The sequence below is a fragment of the Gorilla gorilla genome, chromosome 18 (genome assembly GCF_029281585.2).
Source record: "Gorilla gorilla gorilla isolate KB3781 chromosome 18, NHGRI_mGorGor1-v2.1_pri, whole genome shotgun sequence".
NCBI lineage: Eukaryota > Metazoa > Chordata > Mammalia > Primates > Hominidae > Gorilla > Gorilla gorilla.
The window spans coordinates 19,383,589-19,397,115 of record NC_073242.2 but is presented as its reverse complement, the minus strand read 5'-3'; the positions used below and the strand labels follow the sequence as shown (position 1 = coordinate 19,397,115).

The window sequence follows — 13,527 nt, the reverse complement described above, 5'->3', positions numbered from 1 at the left end:
GCACCACCACACCTGGCTAATATATTTTTAAAACTTTTTGTAGAGATGAGGTCTCACTATGTTGCCCAAGCTGGTCTCAGTCTCTTGCGCTCAAGTGATCCTCCCGTCTCGGCCTTCCAAAGTGCTAGGATTATAGACATGGACCACTTTGCCCAATCTCGCCCTCTTCAGTTTAGGATGGGCTCTACTCCAGTTTTCCGTGTGCTTGTCTGTCATAGCACCTGAGACTGTAACATGAGTCTGCCATGTCTATCTTCCCTAGTGAATCATAAGCTCTGTGACGACAGGCCACATGTACATGTCTTTTTTTTCTTTATATTCCCAGTGCTTAACTGACTGCACTGAGGCTGGGCATGGTGGCTTACACCTGTAATCCCAGCACTTTGGGAGGCCGAGGCAGGCGGATCACCTGAGGTCAGGAGTTTGAGACCAGCCTGGCCAACATGGCAAAACCCCATCTCTACTAAAAATACTAAAATAAGCCAGGCATGGTGGCACGTGCCTGTAATCCCAGCTACTCAGGAAGCTGAGACAGGAGAATCGCTTGAACCCGGGAGGCGGAGGTTGCGGTGAGCTATCACGCCACTGCACTCCAGCCTGGGCAACAGAGCAAGACTCCATCTCAAAATAATAATAATAATAATAAATTTTAAAAAATCGACTGCACTGGACAGAGCAGGTGAGCAGTCCCTGTTGAGTAAATGAATGAATGAATTCACCATTCAACTCTCAAGCATCAAAGCAAGAAAAAACTCATGTACACAGGTTCTGATATTTACAAGTAGGAATTGCTAATATAATTGTAGACAATTTCTCTTTACTTTCTTCCCACGATATTTTACTAGGAAAATGTTTCCATAATTTTTTTTCTTTTTTCCTCTTTAGTTTGAAATGGCAAACTCAGCTTTATAATTCAAGATAAGGTTGAAACGGTTGTGAAATTGATGTTTCACCAAAAAGAAAAGTTCTCCTTAACACTTTTTACCGAAACCTTTATCGGAGTTTTTAGTAAATAAAATATCGTGGTGCCTGAGTTACTGGAGGTTATCTGCAATCTTTTACCTCATTGCTGAAACCCCTTTATGAAAAAATGGAAACACTGCTGGTTGGCGTAATAGAATGCAATGTATCAGACCATGTAATGGGGTCCCCTAATCCGCCCTGCAAGAATAGAAGCCCCTCCAAAAAGCCATCTTTAACCAAAATAAGAAAATACTTGTATAACAATGCAAATATGTAACTAGCCTGAATTGCCGCATAATAATTTAAACAATCTGGCAATTGTAGGATGGCAGTGTCTCTCTCCCGCCCTACAAAAGATGCATTGTTCCCTTGGCATTTATCACATCGTTTAGTGGTAAAGATTTCTTCTGTAAAGAGAATGCAGCTTGACTTTAATAAACAGACTTTAAAAATAGCCAAATGGTCTGATGTATGATGGTCATGCACACAGATTTAATCACTTTCGATGCAAAGAAATAAAATGGAAGAAATAGTTTTCCTTCTGTTCTGGGCAAGCGTGGACGTGCTGTGCATACCCAGACATGTGGAACAGTGGGGATATTGTTCAGCTGTTGTTTAGTTTAAAAATTATCTGCTGAGGAGCTGAAAGAGAGAAGGAAAAGCAAATGAAAAGTTGTGGTGAGTGATGAAATAAGAGAGGAAGTAGGGGAGAAAGAAATTAAAGAGCGAGATTTAGACAGCGAGGGCACCCAGGGTTTATGTAATGTGGGCAAATACACTGAGTCCTTGATTGTTAAAGGGTGAAAATGCTGAAGTTTGTGAGAGCAGAGGGAACAGTTAAGGCAGCCTCTAACAAGGTTTAAAAATATTCTTTTAATCTATAATTAAAAGGAAAAAGACTAGGTGTCAAGGGTTAAGGCATCATCATGTCCTCATTAAGTCTGCAACTTACTCTGAAATGCATCCAAAAAACCGAGATGAATGAATAGAGGGATGGATTGATGGGTTCATGGATATGTGATAAAACAAATAAAGCAAAATGGAAATTGTAGAATCAAGGCAGTGGATATGTGAGAATTCATTCCAAAATTCTCTCAGTTCATCTACCTGATTAAATTTTTTTTAATAATAAAATTAGAAGAGAGGGAAATAGGAGGAAAATACCATCATAAAAGACCCAGACCTCTAAAAGAGAAAATGCAGAATTTTGTTTTTTGAGACAGAGTCTCACTCTGTTGCCCAGGCTGGAGTGCAGTGGCACGATCTCCACTCACTGCAACCTCCACCACCTGGGTTCAAGCCTCAGCCTCCCGAGTAGCTAGGATTACAGGCGTAGGCATAGAATTACCATGGCCTGGCTAATTTTTGTGTTTTTAGTAGGTATGGGGTTTTGCCATGTTGGCCAGGCTGGTCTCCAACTGCTGGCCTCAAGTGATCTACCCGCCTTGGCCTCCCAAAGTGCTGGGATTACAGGCATGAGCCACAGCGCCCAGCCGAAAATGAGGAAATTAACAGAGGTTCAATCCAGACAGTATTTTGTACCAATTTTTATACTGGATGCACGTAGAAGAGACACACTGGAGGACCGAAGGCTGAGAAGAGAAACAGCTAGCATTAAAAAGCAATTGAATCTGCATCAGATGACTCATATAATTCCACCTAGAAAAGTCAAAAGCACATGCTGTGAGTTCAGGGGACTGAAGTGTGGCTGGCTACGGCACTGTGTTGGTTGAGACTCTTTGGGCTTACAAGGAATAGAAGTATGCTCAATTTACTTCATGTCTTAGTCCATTTAGGTGGCAATAACAAAAATATCATAAACTGGGTAACTAATAAACAACAAACATTTGTCTCTCACAATTCTAGAGGCTAGGAAGTCCAAGATAAAAGTGCTGGCAGATTTGGTGTCTGGTTCCTCATAGATGGCACCCACAGATGGAAGGGACAAGGCAGCTGTCTGGAGCCTCTTTCTTTTTTTTTTTTTTTTTGAGATGGAGCCTTGCTCTGTTGTCCAGGCTGAAGTGCAGTGGCGCGATCTCAGCTCACTGCAAGCTCTGCCTCCCGGGTTCACGCCATTCTCCTGCCTCAGCCTCCCAAGTAGCTGGGACTACAGGCATGTGCCACCACGCCCGGCTAATTTTCTGTAGTTTTAGTGGAGGCAGGGTTTCACTGTGTTAGCCAGGATGGTCCTGACCTCGTGACCATCTCCTGAGCTCGTGATCCGCCAGCCTCGGCCTCCCAAAGTGCTGGGATTACAGGCGTGAGCCACTGCGCCCGGCCATGGAGCCTCTTTTATAAGGACACGAATCTCACTCATAAAGCCTCCACCCTGATGGCCTAATCACCTCCCAAAGGCTCTACCATCTAATATCATCACACTGGAGATGAGATTAACATATGAATCTGGGGGGAAGATATAGACATTCAGACCATAGTACCTCAGTTACTGGGTTTGTTTGTTTGTTTAGTCATATTCGGCTCGATTTTGCTGTGATAATAACTAAACTTCAAGTCTCAGTGGCTTATCTTGTCAACGGTTTATTTTTCACTCATGTTACATGAACATTTCAATCAGCTGTGGCTCTCTGCGCCATGCTGTCTTTACTCTAGGACTCAGGCTGACAGAGCAGCCTGTATCTCAAATATCACCAGTTCTTATGGCCAATCAAAAGAATACGGTGAACTATGCTTTGCCGATTGATTGATTGATTGAGACACTCTATCACCCAGGCTGGAGTGCAGTGGCACAATCAAGGCTCACTGCAGCCTCAACTTCCCAGATTTAAGTGATCCTCCTGCCTCAGCCCCCCAGGTAGCTGGGACTACAGGTATGCACCACCAGGCCCAGCTAATTTTTTTGAATTTTAGTAAAGACAAGGTCTTGCTATGTTGCTTCGGCTGGTCTTGAACTCCTGAGCTCTAGTGATCCTCCAGCCTCGGCCTCCCAAAGTGCTGGCATTACAGGTGTGAGCCACTGGGCTTGGCCTGTTTTGACTCTTTCAGCATGTGTTTGGAAATGATACATGTCATGCCCATCCATTTTGCTGACCAAAGCAGTCAGTCACATGGTCAAACCTCCCTTAGGGAGAGGCCAAAAATATTTCTGAAGTATAATCTCTTCTACCACGGGGAGTGACTATAAAGGTAAAAGAAATGGTGGGGAAAATGAGAATCTCTCTGGCTGGTGGCAGAGCCAGGTCTCAGGAAGACCTGGACCATTGCTTATGGCTGTTCAGGGCACAGGTGAGGCTACAGTCATCCAACAACGGTTCTGGTTCCGGTTCTAGTTATGTGGAGCTCAGCTCCTTGGCCGTGGCTCCTTTCATTGCTTGCTGTTGCTTTTTCTGCTGTTCTCTCCTAATTGATTCTCTGTCCTCCTTCCTCTGCCTTTAAGGTTGTCTCTAGGTGTCCCCCTCTCCCTACACTACAGTCTGCCTGTTCTCTCTGCAGTGTGACATCCCACCTCCCCAGATGGGAGAATCTGATAGGACTAGTTAGATACTCCCAAGAGAGACCATCTCTGTTGGGTGGACCATTTCACAGTCATTTGCCATCTAAGAGTGGCTGCCCAAGGGCCTGATCCATATTCCTGGTTCAATCACTTGTATTCAGGGTGATGGAGACATGGATAAAATAGGGACGAAGAACAGCAGTTAAGGACTGTGGATGTGGCATACACATAGAACATCACAGCCTCCTTTCCCACGTATTTTCCACAATACATTTCCAGATACCCGATAATTCCCACACACAATGAAACCATCCGTAACTACGATCCCAGAAATAAGCATACACTTGGCCTATAACCAGATGCCAAAATATTTATAGCAAACTGCAAACAGGTATTCATATTTTTTTTCCATTGAGAAGGCATTTCATTAGAGAAAAATAATACTTCTCTAAAGAAGTTCAAAAAATGCACTAATAACATTGACCAAGACCTCCAGCCCAGGCCACAGGGTCATTTCAGAAAGTGTTTTGGCTGAAAAGGGATCATGCTAAAATAATTCTACCGCACCTTTCCTGCCAGAATCTATTGTTTCCACTGCCTAGAAATTTTTTCGAACAAAAGCTGATGGTATTACTAATTTTCCTTATTGGTCAAGACCAGGAAATAGAGTTTCTTCCCTCACTGACCAAAGCCCTTGTACTTCTAAAAGGATATTCAGGTATTTAATTATAAGAAGGAAAATAACTACAATGAATGACTATGAGATGGGCAAGGAATGTAAAAAGAAAAAAAAAGAAAGAGAAAAAAATTCTGTAATTTTACAGAATTATTCGTAGTAGCAAATTTTTGTGTCGTGAGATCATCAAAGAACTTGTCAGGAGTTAGGAACAGTTTCCTGATACCAACTATGGTCTACAATAGTCTTCACTGTAATAGAATTTGATAAGCAACCAAAAGCCGAAAGGGAAAATTTTACGTTACATGGAGTAAGATAGGAGAAGAGGCGGTCTTATGGCCTCTACCCAGAGTCCACATTTAATCCATATTTAAAGCTGACATAAAATTTATTTTCAGCCATCGTTTTACTCATGCACAAAACTGATTTCTTTCCAAATTAAGCAAAGTGCATTGTTCCAGTCTGACTCTGTTCAACAAACATTTACTTACTGTGTGCACGCCCTGTGCTAAACACAAGAGATAAAGAAAATGAGTAAGGCACGGCCCCAGTGTGGTTATTAATTAAATGCCCCCAAACTGCCACCCTGCAGCTCCTGACCTGGGTAGTAAGTGACAGTAGGTGCAGATGGTTAACTCCGTCTCAGCTCCAGGTGTGAACCCTGACAAGGCAGGTGAGATAATCCCACCTCACCCCACCTAGACCTGAGCCAATCTGGTCCACATTTATCCTGGCCAAAGGGATGCACTGAATCAGGAATGGGCATGTGACCCACTTCAGAGTGATGAGATGTCAGGGGAGGTGTGCTGGGGCTTCTGGGAAGTTAATTTCCTTTGCTTTCCTGAAAGAGTTTGTTGTCCCCCTTCTGTTTGATGTAGTAGGTGGATACAAAGCCGAGGCAGTGGTCACAGCTGTTTTGCCAATCCAAAGGAAGCCAGCCTGGGATAAAGCTGACTCTGCTAGAGGCCAAGCAGAGAGGCAGGAGAGAACCAAGTCCTCCTCAGTTATATCACAGAGTTCCTGAATCAAACCAACCCTGAAGCCTTCCCTCTCTACCTTGGGGCCTTCTAGTTTCCTGAGCCAATAAATCCTCTGTATTATTTAAGTCAGTTTCCTGCTAGTTGCAACATAATGCACCCTAATCAAGATACGTGCTCAGTATCCCTTCCATCTTATTTTGGTAACAGCACCCTGAGTTCCTTTCAGGAATCCATCTTTCCCCAGCAAAAACTATGGCCTTTGGATGGGGGCCCTTTCCTTGCCTAACAGGCCACTAAATCACAATTCCCCTAGTTCCAAGGACCTATTCCAAAGAAGGTATGTTTATTTATTTATTTATTTTTAGAGACAAGGTCTTGCTCTGTCACCTAGGCTGGAGTGTAATGGCATGATCATAGTTCACTGCAGCCTTGAATTCCTAGGCTCAAGGGATCTCCCTGCCTCAGCTTCCTGAGTAGCTAGGACTACAGGCACATGCCACCTGTAACGCTCAGGTAATTTTCAAAAGTTTTTTTTTTTTTTTTTGTAGAGACAGGGGTTTTGCTATGTTGCCCAGGCTGGTCTCCTGGGTTCAAGCAATTCTTCTGCCTTGGCATCTCGAAATGTCTGGGATTACAGGCGTGAGCCACTATGCCCAGCCCAAATTACTCAGACAATTAACCTGAGTTGGCTCAATTAGAGAGAAACTCTGGGAGAGACTCTCTCTCTCTCTCTCTCTCTCTGCTACACTTGAGCCTTATAGGACATAGCCTGGTGCCACAAAATGAGGGCCCATTTGAGGGTGGAGCCAACCCAGATGAAGCAGTCAAGAGAAGAAGAGAGAGAACAGTCATGGAGACATCATCTGGGTCACCAGATCAAGCTGTGCTGGAAGATCTCCCTGTGGGCCTCTTGTCTACATTTTTTAAAAGGTCCAGGCACGATGGCTCATACCTGTAATCCCAACACTTTGGGAGGCTGAGGCAAGTGGATCATGTGAGCTGAGAAATTCGAGACCAGCCTGGCCAACATGGCAAAGCCCCATCTCTACAAAAAATACAAAAACTACCCAGGCATCGTGGCATGTATGCCTATAGTCCCAGCTACTCAGGAGGCTGAGGTGGGAGGATCGTTAGAGCTGGGGTAGATTGAGGCTGCAGTGAGCTATGATCTGACTCCAGCCTCGGCAGCAGAGTGAGACCCTATCTCAAAAAATAAATAAGTAATATATAAAGAAAGAAAGAAAACAATCCCTTTCTACTTAGGACAGTTTGAATGGGGTTTTCTGCCATGTTCAGGACCTGCCCTCAAAGAGTTAACTCCAGCAAATAAGGAAATCTTAGCTCTGCATACTTAATACTCCCCAGCTGAAACAAACTCATTTGAGTTTCCACTACTTTTTACTGCTAACAATATAAGCCTTTTCTCAAAAAATGCTTACAGTAAAAATGATTAACTTTACTCTGAGTGCTCAAAATATTTTCAGAGATGCATCAGAAAGAATTTCCAAGTGAAGTTTGCAATGTAGCCACTGAGCCAGCTCTGTTTAATATAGCAGTTCAATTAAATTCTAATTAAATTCTGATCGCTCATGTTCCAATTAAGCTAATCCAAAGGCAGGGCTGAATGTCATGGAATTCCTTAAGAATATCAACCTAACTGTAAGGTTTAATCTTCATAATGCTATTTACACATCTCAGACTTAATTTGTTCCAGTGGAATGCAATGCAGGTCACGGTACAGCAGGAATGGTACTGTGGCCTTTTAACTAGACTTCAGTCTAAAAACACTGTTGAAGTTCTATTTTAACAATTGCACAGTTGATTTCCTGCCTTACAACCTTTTCCCCTTCCAACTCTTGTAGAGTGTGGCCAGCCCAGGGGCACTCAGGAAGGCAGCTGTAACTATAATTGGAAGATCAGAAAGGTCAATGGCAATGCAGATTCAATAAGGAGAAGGCAAGTCTTTGTACAAACTCTACTCCCACAGATTTTGATCTCAGGATCAAAATTATTTGCACACCTAGCTTCAAAGCCATGCCTCCAAGAAACCAAGGGATCTGGAGCACTCCCTTCAAGGCCTGCTCTCTGCTTGCAGAAGGCATGCCAAGCTCCGTGTTAAAGGAAGCTACTGGCAGAGGCTTGATGACACACCTGTCCTGATCCATCTCGCTACTCCTGCCTAAAACTGAATTTATTCTTTCTCTCATTGCCTACCTGGACCCCATCTCTCTTTACTCTGGCTTTGCACTTGCTCACATTTGCCTCCCTCCTTCAAACATAATTTTAAAATTTATTTTTATTTATTTATCTTTTTTAGAGACAGGGTCTCGCTCTGTCACCCAAGCTGGAGTGCAGTGGTGTGATCATAGCTCACTGCAGCCTCAAACTCTTGGGCTCAAGCAATCCTCTCACCTCAGCCTCCCGAGTGCTGGGACTATAGGCACATGGTACTATGCCTGGCTAATTTCTATTTTTTGTAGAGATGGGGTTGCCCAGGCTGGTCTCCAATTCCTGGTCTCAAGTGACCCACCTACGCTGGCCTGCCAAAGTGCTGGGATAATGGGTGTCAACTACTGTGCTTGGCCAAGCACAATTCTTAATAACGATGGCTCCCACTACTGTGCTTGACACACCCCATCTCATTTATTCTTCCCCACAGCCCTGGTGAGGTGGGTACTATGATTATCACTTCCCCACTTAACAGATAAGGAAACTGAGGCTCACAGCATTTCAGGAAACTTCCTAGGGGCACAGAGATAGCAGAGCTGAAGGAGAGATTCAAGCCCACCTAACTCCAGCAGCCCCACCCTCATCACTGTACCTGCCACAGCCCTCCACATTTCTGACACCACCCCTACCATTCAACTCCCCCTAAATGGCCAGTCCTAGTCCACCTCTTCCTCGTAGACTGTCCTCATTTTCAGACTTCCACTTTTTCCAATTTAATTTTGTTGTTATTCAATTGTTATCTTTCATTGTAGCTGTGCCAGGCACTTAACTGAATGCTTTAAATGCATTATCTTATTAAATTCTCGGCTGGGTGCGGTGGCTTACGTCTGTAATCCCGGCACTTTGGGAGGCCAAGTTGGATGGATCACTTGAGGTCAGGAGTTCGAGACCAGCCTGGCCAACATGGTGAAACCCCGTCTCTACTAAAAACACAAACATTAGCCGGGCATGGTGGCGCACACCTATAGCCCCAGCTACTGGGGAGGCTGAGATAGGAGAATTGCTTGAATCCGGGAGTTGGAGGTTGCAGTGAACCGCGATCATGCCACTGCACTCCAGCCTGGGTGACAGAGCAAGACTCCATCTCAAAAAAAAAAAAAAAAAAAACCCACAAAATTCTCATTAACTTAGGCCAGGCGCGATGGTTCACTCCTGTAATCCCAGCACTTTGGGAGGCCAAGGCGGACAGATCACTTGAGATCAGGAGTTCAAGACTAGCCTGGCCAACATGGTGAAACCCTGTCTCTACTAAAAATATTAAAATTAGCCAGGCATGGTGGCACACGCCTGTAGTCCTAGCTACTTGGGAGGCTGAGGCAGGAGAATCCCTTGAACCAGGGAGGCAGAGGTTGCAGTGAGCCAGGAGCCAGGATCACGCCACTGCACTCCAGCCTCGGCCACAGCGCGAGACTCCATCTCAAAAGAAAACAAAAAAATCATAAACTCCCTTATCTGAAGCAATTACTATTATTATTTACGTTTTACAGAGGAAGAGACTGAGGCTTAGAAATATTAAAATTACAAGGTCACAATACTAGCAAGGTCTGGGGTCACGCATCTACAAAGAGGTGGAATGAGGCCCTATACTCAGGTGAAAATGGCTCCAAATTCTATACTAAATCATTAAGCTTCCCTTACACTGTAGTGCCTCCCACACAACAATAACTACTTAATCATTCAGCTTCCTTTATACTAGACTGCCTCCCACATAACAGCTATGACTATAAAAATATGGATAGTTCCAGGACTTCAAAGCATGAATAGGCACACTTTTTTTCTTTTTTTTTTTTTTTTTTTTTTCCTTTTTGAAACAGAATTTCACCTGTTGCCCAGGCTGGAGTGCAGTGCTGCAATCATAGCTCACTGCAGCCTCGACCTCCCAAGCTCAATGGATTCTCCCACCTCAGCCTTCTGAGTACCTGGGACTACAGGCGCACACCACGGTGCCCAGCAAATTGTGTAAATTTCATTTTTGTAGAGACGGGGTTTCACCATGTTGCCCAAGGCTGGTCTTAAATTCCTGGGCTCAGGCGATGCTCCTGCCTCAGCCTCCTAAAGTCCTGAGGTTATATATGTGAGCCACCATGCCCAGTCAAACTTTTTCTTAAAGGGTCAGATAGTAAACATAGGCTCGTGTCACAAATATTCAACTCTGCCACTGTAGTGCAAAAGCTATTACAGATAATAGGTAGAGGAACGGGCGTAGCTGTGTTCCAGTGAAATTTCATTTACAAAAACAGGTAGCTGACCTGTGTAGTTGGAAGGCGTTCAGCTTCAGAACGTTATGAATAACTGACAGATGATCTTTCCTATGGAATCATGGAAACATCCATAGTACTTGATTTCTGACACTGAAGTCTGATTTTAAGAAAGCTCTGTTTCATCTCTCTTCTCTATTTCCTGGATAACCCTTTATGATTCTAAGGGGTTAACAGTTGAAACATCTTTTGGATCTGAGACTAGTTTATGACCTGGCTTTTCCTGTTCCTAAAATGTAGCAGGAGAAATGCAGTTCTCTAAACAACCAAGAGAGTCAATGATTTACTTTAAGATACATTCTTTCAAAAAAACCTCATTTTCATTCTTTTAAAAAATGGCTTCCTTCTTTAGACATAAATTCTCAAGAGAAGGCTGAAATACTTGCAGGGCTGGTTTTTTGTTTTGTTTTGTTTTTTTTCCATTACAGACTGTGATTCTAGCAGTTGCTTTAATTCTAGGAGGTGTCTTTATATTACATTCTCAGATTCTAAGCTCATCATTATTTCTAAGAGTTATGTTTTGATTTTTACTAATACCTATCATTTTAAAAGGTACTAGTATTTTCAGAATGACAAGGAGAGTCCATCCTTGGCCATCTATCTGTAATGTCCAGAATGCAGTAAGAGAATTACACCCTCCATTCACTCATGTAACAATTGGTCAACCAGAAGAGGCCATGGGGAATAGCACTCCTTTACAGGTTGGCTCTTTTCCAACAGAAACGCTAATAGGATTAACAACATTTAATGTGTATTGAGTGCTGTCTATATGCCAGACACTCTTAAGTTTTGCTTAACTCATTTATCCTCACAACAAGAACATATTACTACGATGTACTACATACAATTCATATTTTACAGATCAGAAAATGGGGGCACAGAGATGCTAAATACCTTGCCCAAAGTCACTTACTAGTAAATGGAAGGATAAGAATTTAGCTGGGTTCAGTGTCTCATGCCTGTAATTCCAGCACTATGGGTGGATCACCTAAAGTCAGGAGTTTCAGACTGGCCTGGCCAACATGGTGAAACCCTGTCTCTATTGAAAACATAAAAATTAGCTGGGACTGGTGGCACACACCTGTAATCCCAGCTATTCGGGAGGCTGAGGCACCAGAATTGCTTGAACCTGGGAGGTGGAGGTTGCAGTGAGCCACGATAACACCACTGCACTCCAGCCTCAGCAACAGAGTAAGACGCTGCCTCAAAAAAAAAAAAAAAAAAAAAAAAAGAATTTGAGCCCAGATGGTTGAACTCCAGAACAAGCCCCTTCACACATTAGCTCATTTAATCTTTCCTGAAGTCACCAGGCTGGAGCTAACAGTCACAGCTGCCATCTGTGACCCGGTCCGTATTATTTCTAACGCAGTGTATACGGTAAGTTGCAAAAAGGGTCACCATTCTCCACCCTTCCTGTATCTGCACTTTGCAGTGTGACTTTAGAGCTCTTCCCATCAAGAAGTGGAATCTATAAAAGGGAACAAACTCATGTATTTTGCAGCAACATGGATGGAACTGGGGGGCATTATCTTAAGTGAAACAAGCCAGACACAGAAAGTCAAATATCGCATGTTCTTACTCGTAAGTGGGTGCTAAAACCTGTATATACACAGATGGAGAGAGTGGAATGACAGACAGTGAAGACTCGGAAGGGTGAAGGGGTGGGAGGAGGGTGATGATGACAAACTACTTACTGGGTACAATGTGTGTTATTTGGGTGATAGATACCCTAAAGCTCTGACTTGGCCACTATGCAATCTATGCATGTAATGAAATTGTATTTAAACCCCATACATTTACTTTAAAAAAAAAAAAAAAGGAATCTATTTCCTAACTCTTCGGATCTGGGCTGGCCTTGCGACTTGCTTTGGCCAATCTAACATGTGAAAGTGACACTATGTCAGTTCCAAGCCTCAGGCTCAAGAGGCCTTGAAGTGTCTAATTGAATTGAAGCAACCCTGCCTGGCTGCCCTATGAACAACCTAGGGTTAATCTGATAGAGGATGAGAGACCACATGGAACAGCTCATCCTAGCTGAGGCCATCCTAGACTACCAGCATCTAGCCTACCCAGTAGCCGCCAAAGACACATGAATGAACCCAGCCAAGGCCAGAAGAAACTCCCAGCTAAATCTAGCCCAAGTTGCTAACTTGCAAAAAAGTGAGCTAAATAAATGGTTATGATTTTTTGCTGGCAGAGATAGCGATCTTGCTATGTTGCCCAAGCTGGTCTTGAACTCCTGAGCTCAATGATCCTTCTGCCTTGGCCTCTTAAATTGCTGGGATTACAGCCGTGAGCCATGATGCCTGACCAATGCTTGTAATTTTAAGCCACTAACTTTTGAGGTAGTTTATTATATGGCAAAAAGTTAACTGATAAAGTACATAATAATCAAAATGCAATTTATGGCCAAATGATAATGTTCCCCCTATCTGGCAGTTAGTCAAGACTGCTACCACGGCCATCTGGCATAAAGCCATGCCCCTCAAAGCCGGAGGACAAAGCTTCAGACCAGAGAAGGAAAATCCTGCCACAAAGCCACTGCCCTTCACTTTGTTAAAGAACCATTGGGCCACCCTCAGGTCAGAGCCTGCTGACTTTCTTTTCAAAGCCTTGTCCTTTGAGGATCACTTTGATTTTTAGAAACAAAAGCAACTCGTAGCCAAGTTTGGGAAATGAAGTGATCAATGCTCTTTTGTTAAAAATAAAAAAGAAACTTGACTATAAAGTTATAATAAGATTTTCTTGCATGGCTTACAAACTAGATCTGACAGCAATTCTAAAAGTCACAGTGGGAAATGTTTTCAGCACCCACAGCCTTATCACCATGAGACACAGTAGGAATGAATGTCAGGTTGGGGATGGTTAATGGCAACAACTAAGACCTACTATTTGATAGCAAAACAGGGTGACTACAGTCAATAAAAACTTAAGTGTACATTTTAAAATAAGTTAAAAAGTCTATGTAAT

General features: G+C 43.3%; 1 protein-coding gene across 6 annotated transcripts in view; it reads right to left on the bottom strand.

Moving 5' to 3' along the window:
• Window positions 1–13,527, bottom strand: part of IQCK (IQ motif containing K) — a 142,471-nt gene that overhangs the window by 100,866 nt on the left and 28,078 nt on the right. The gene's annotated exons all lie outside the window — the stretch shown is intronic.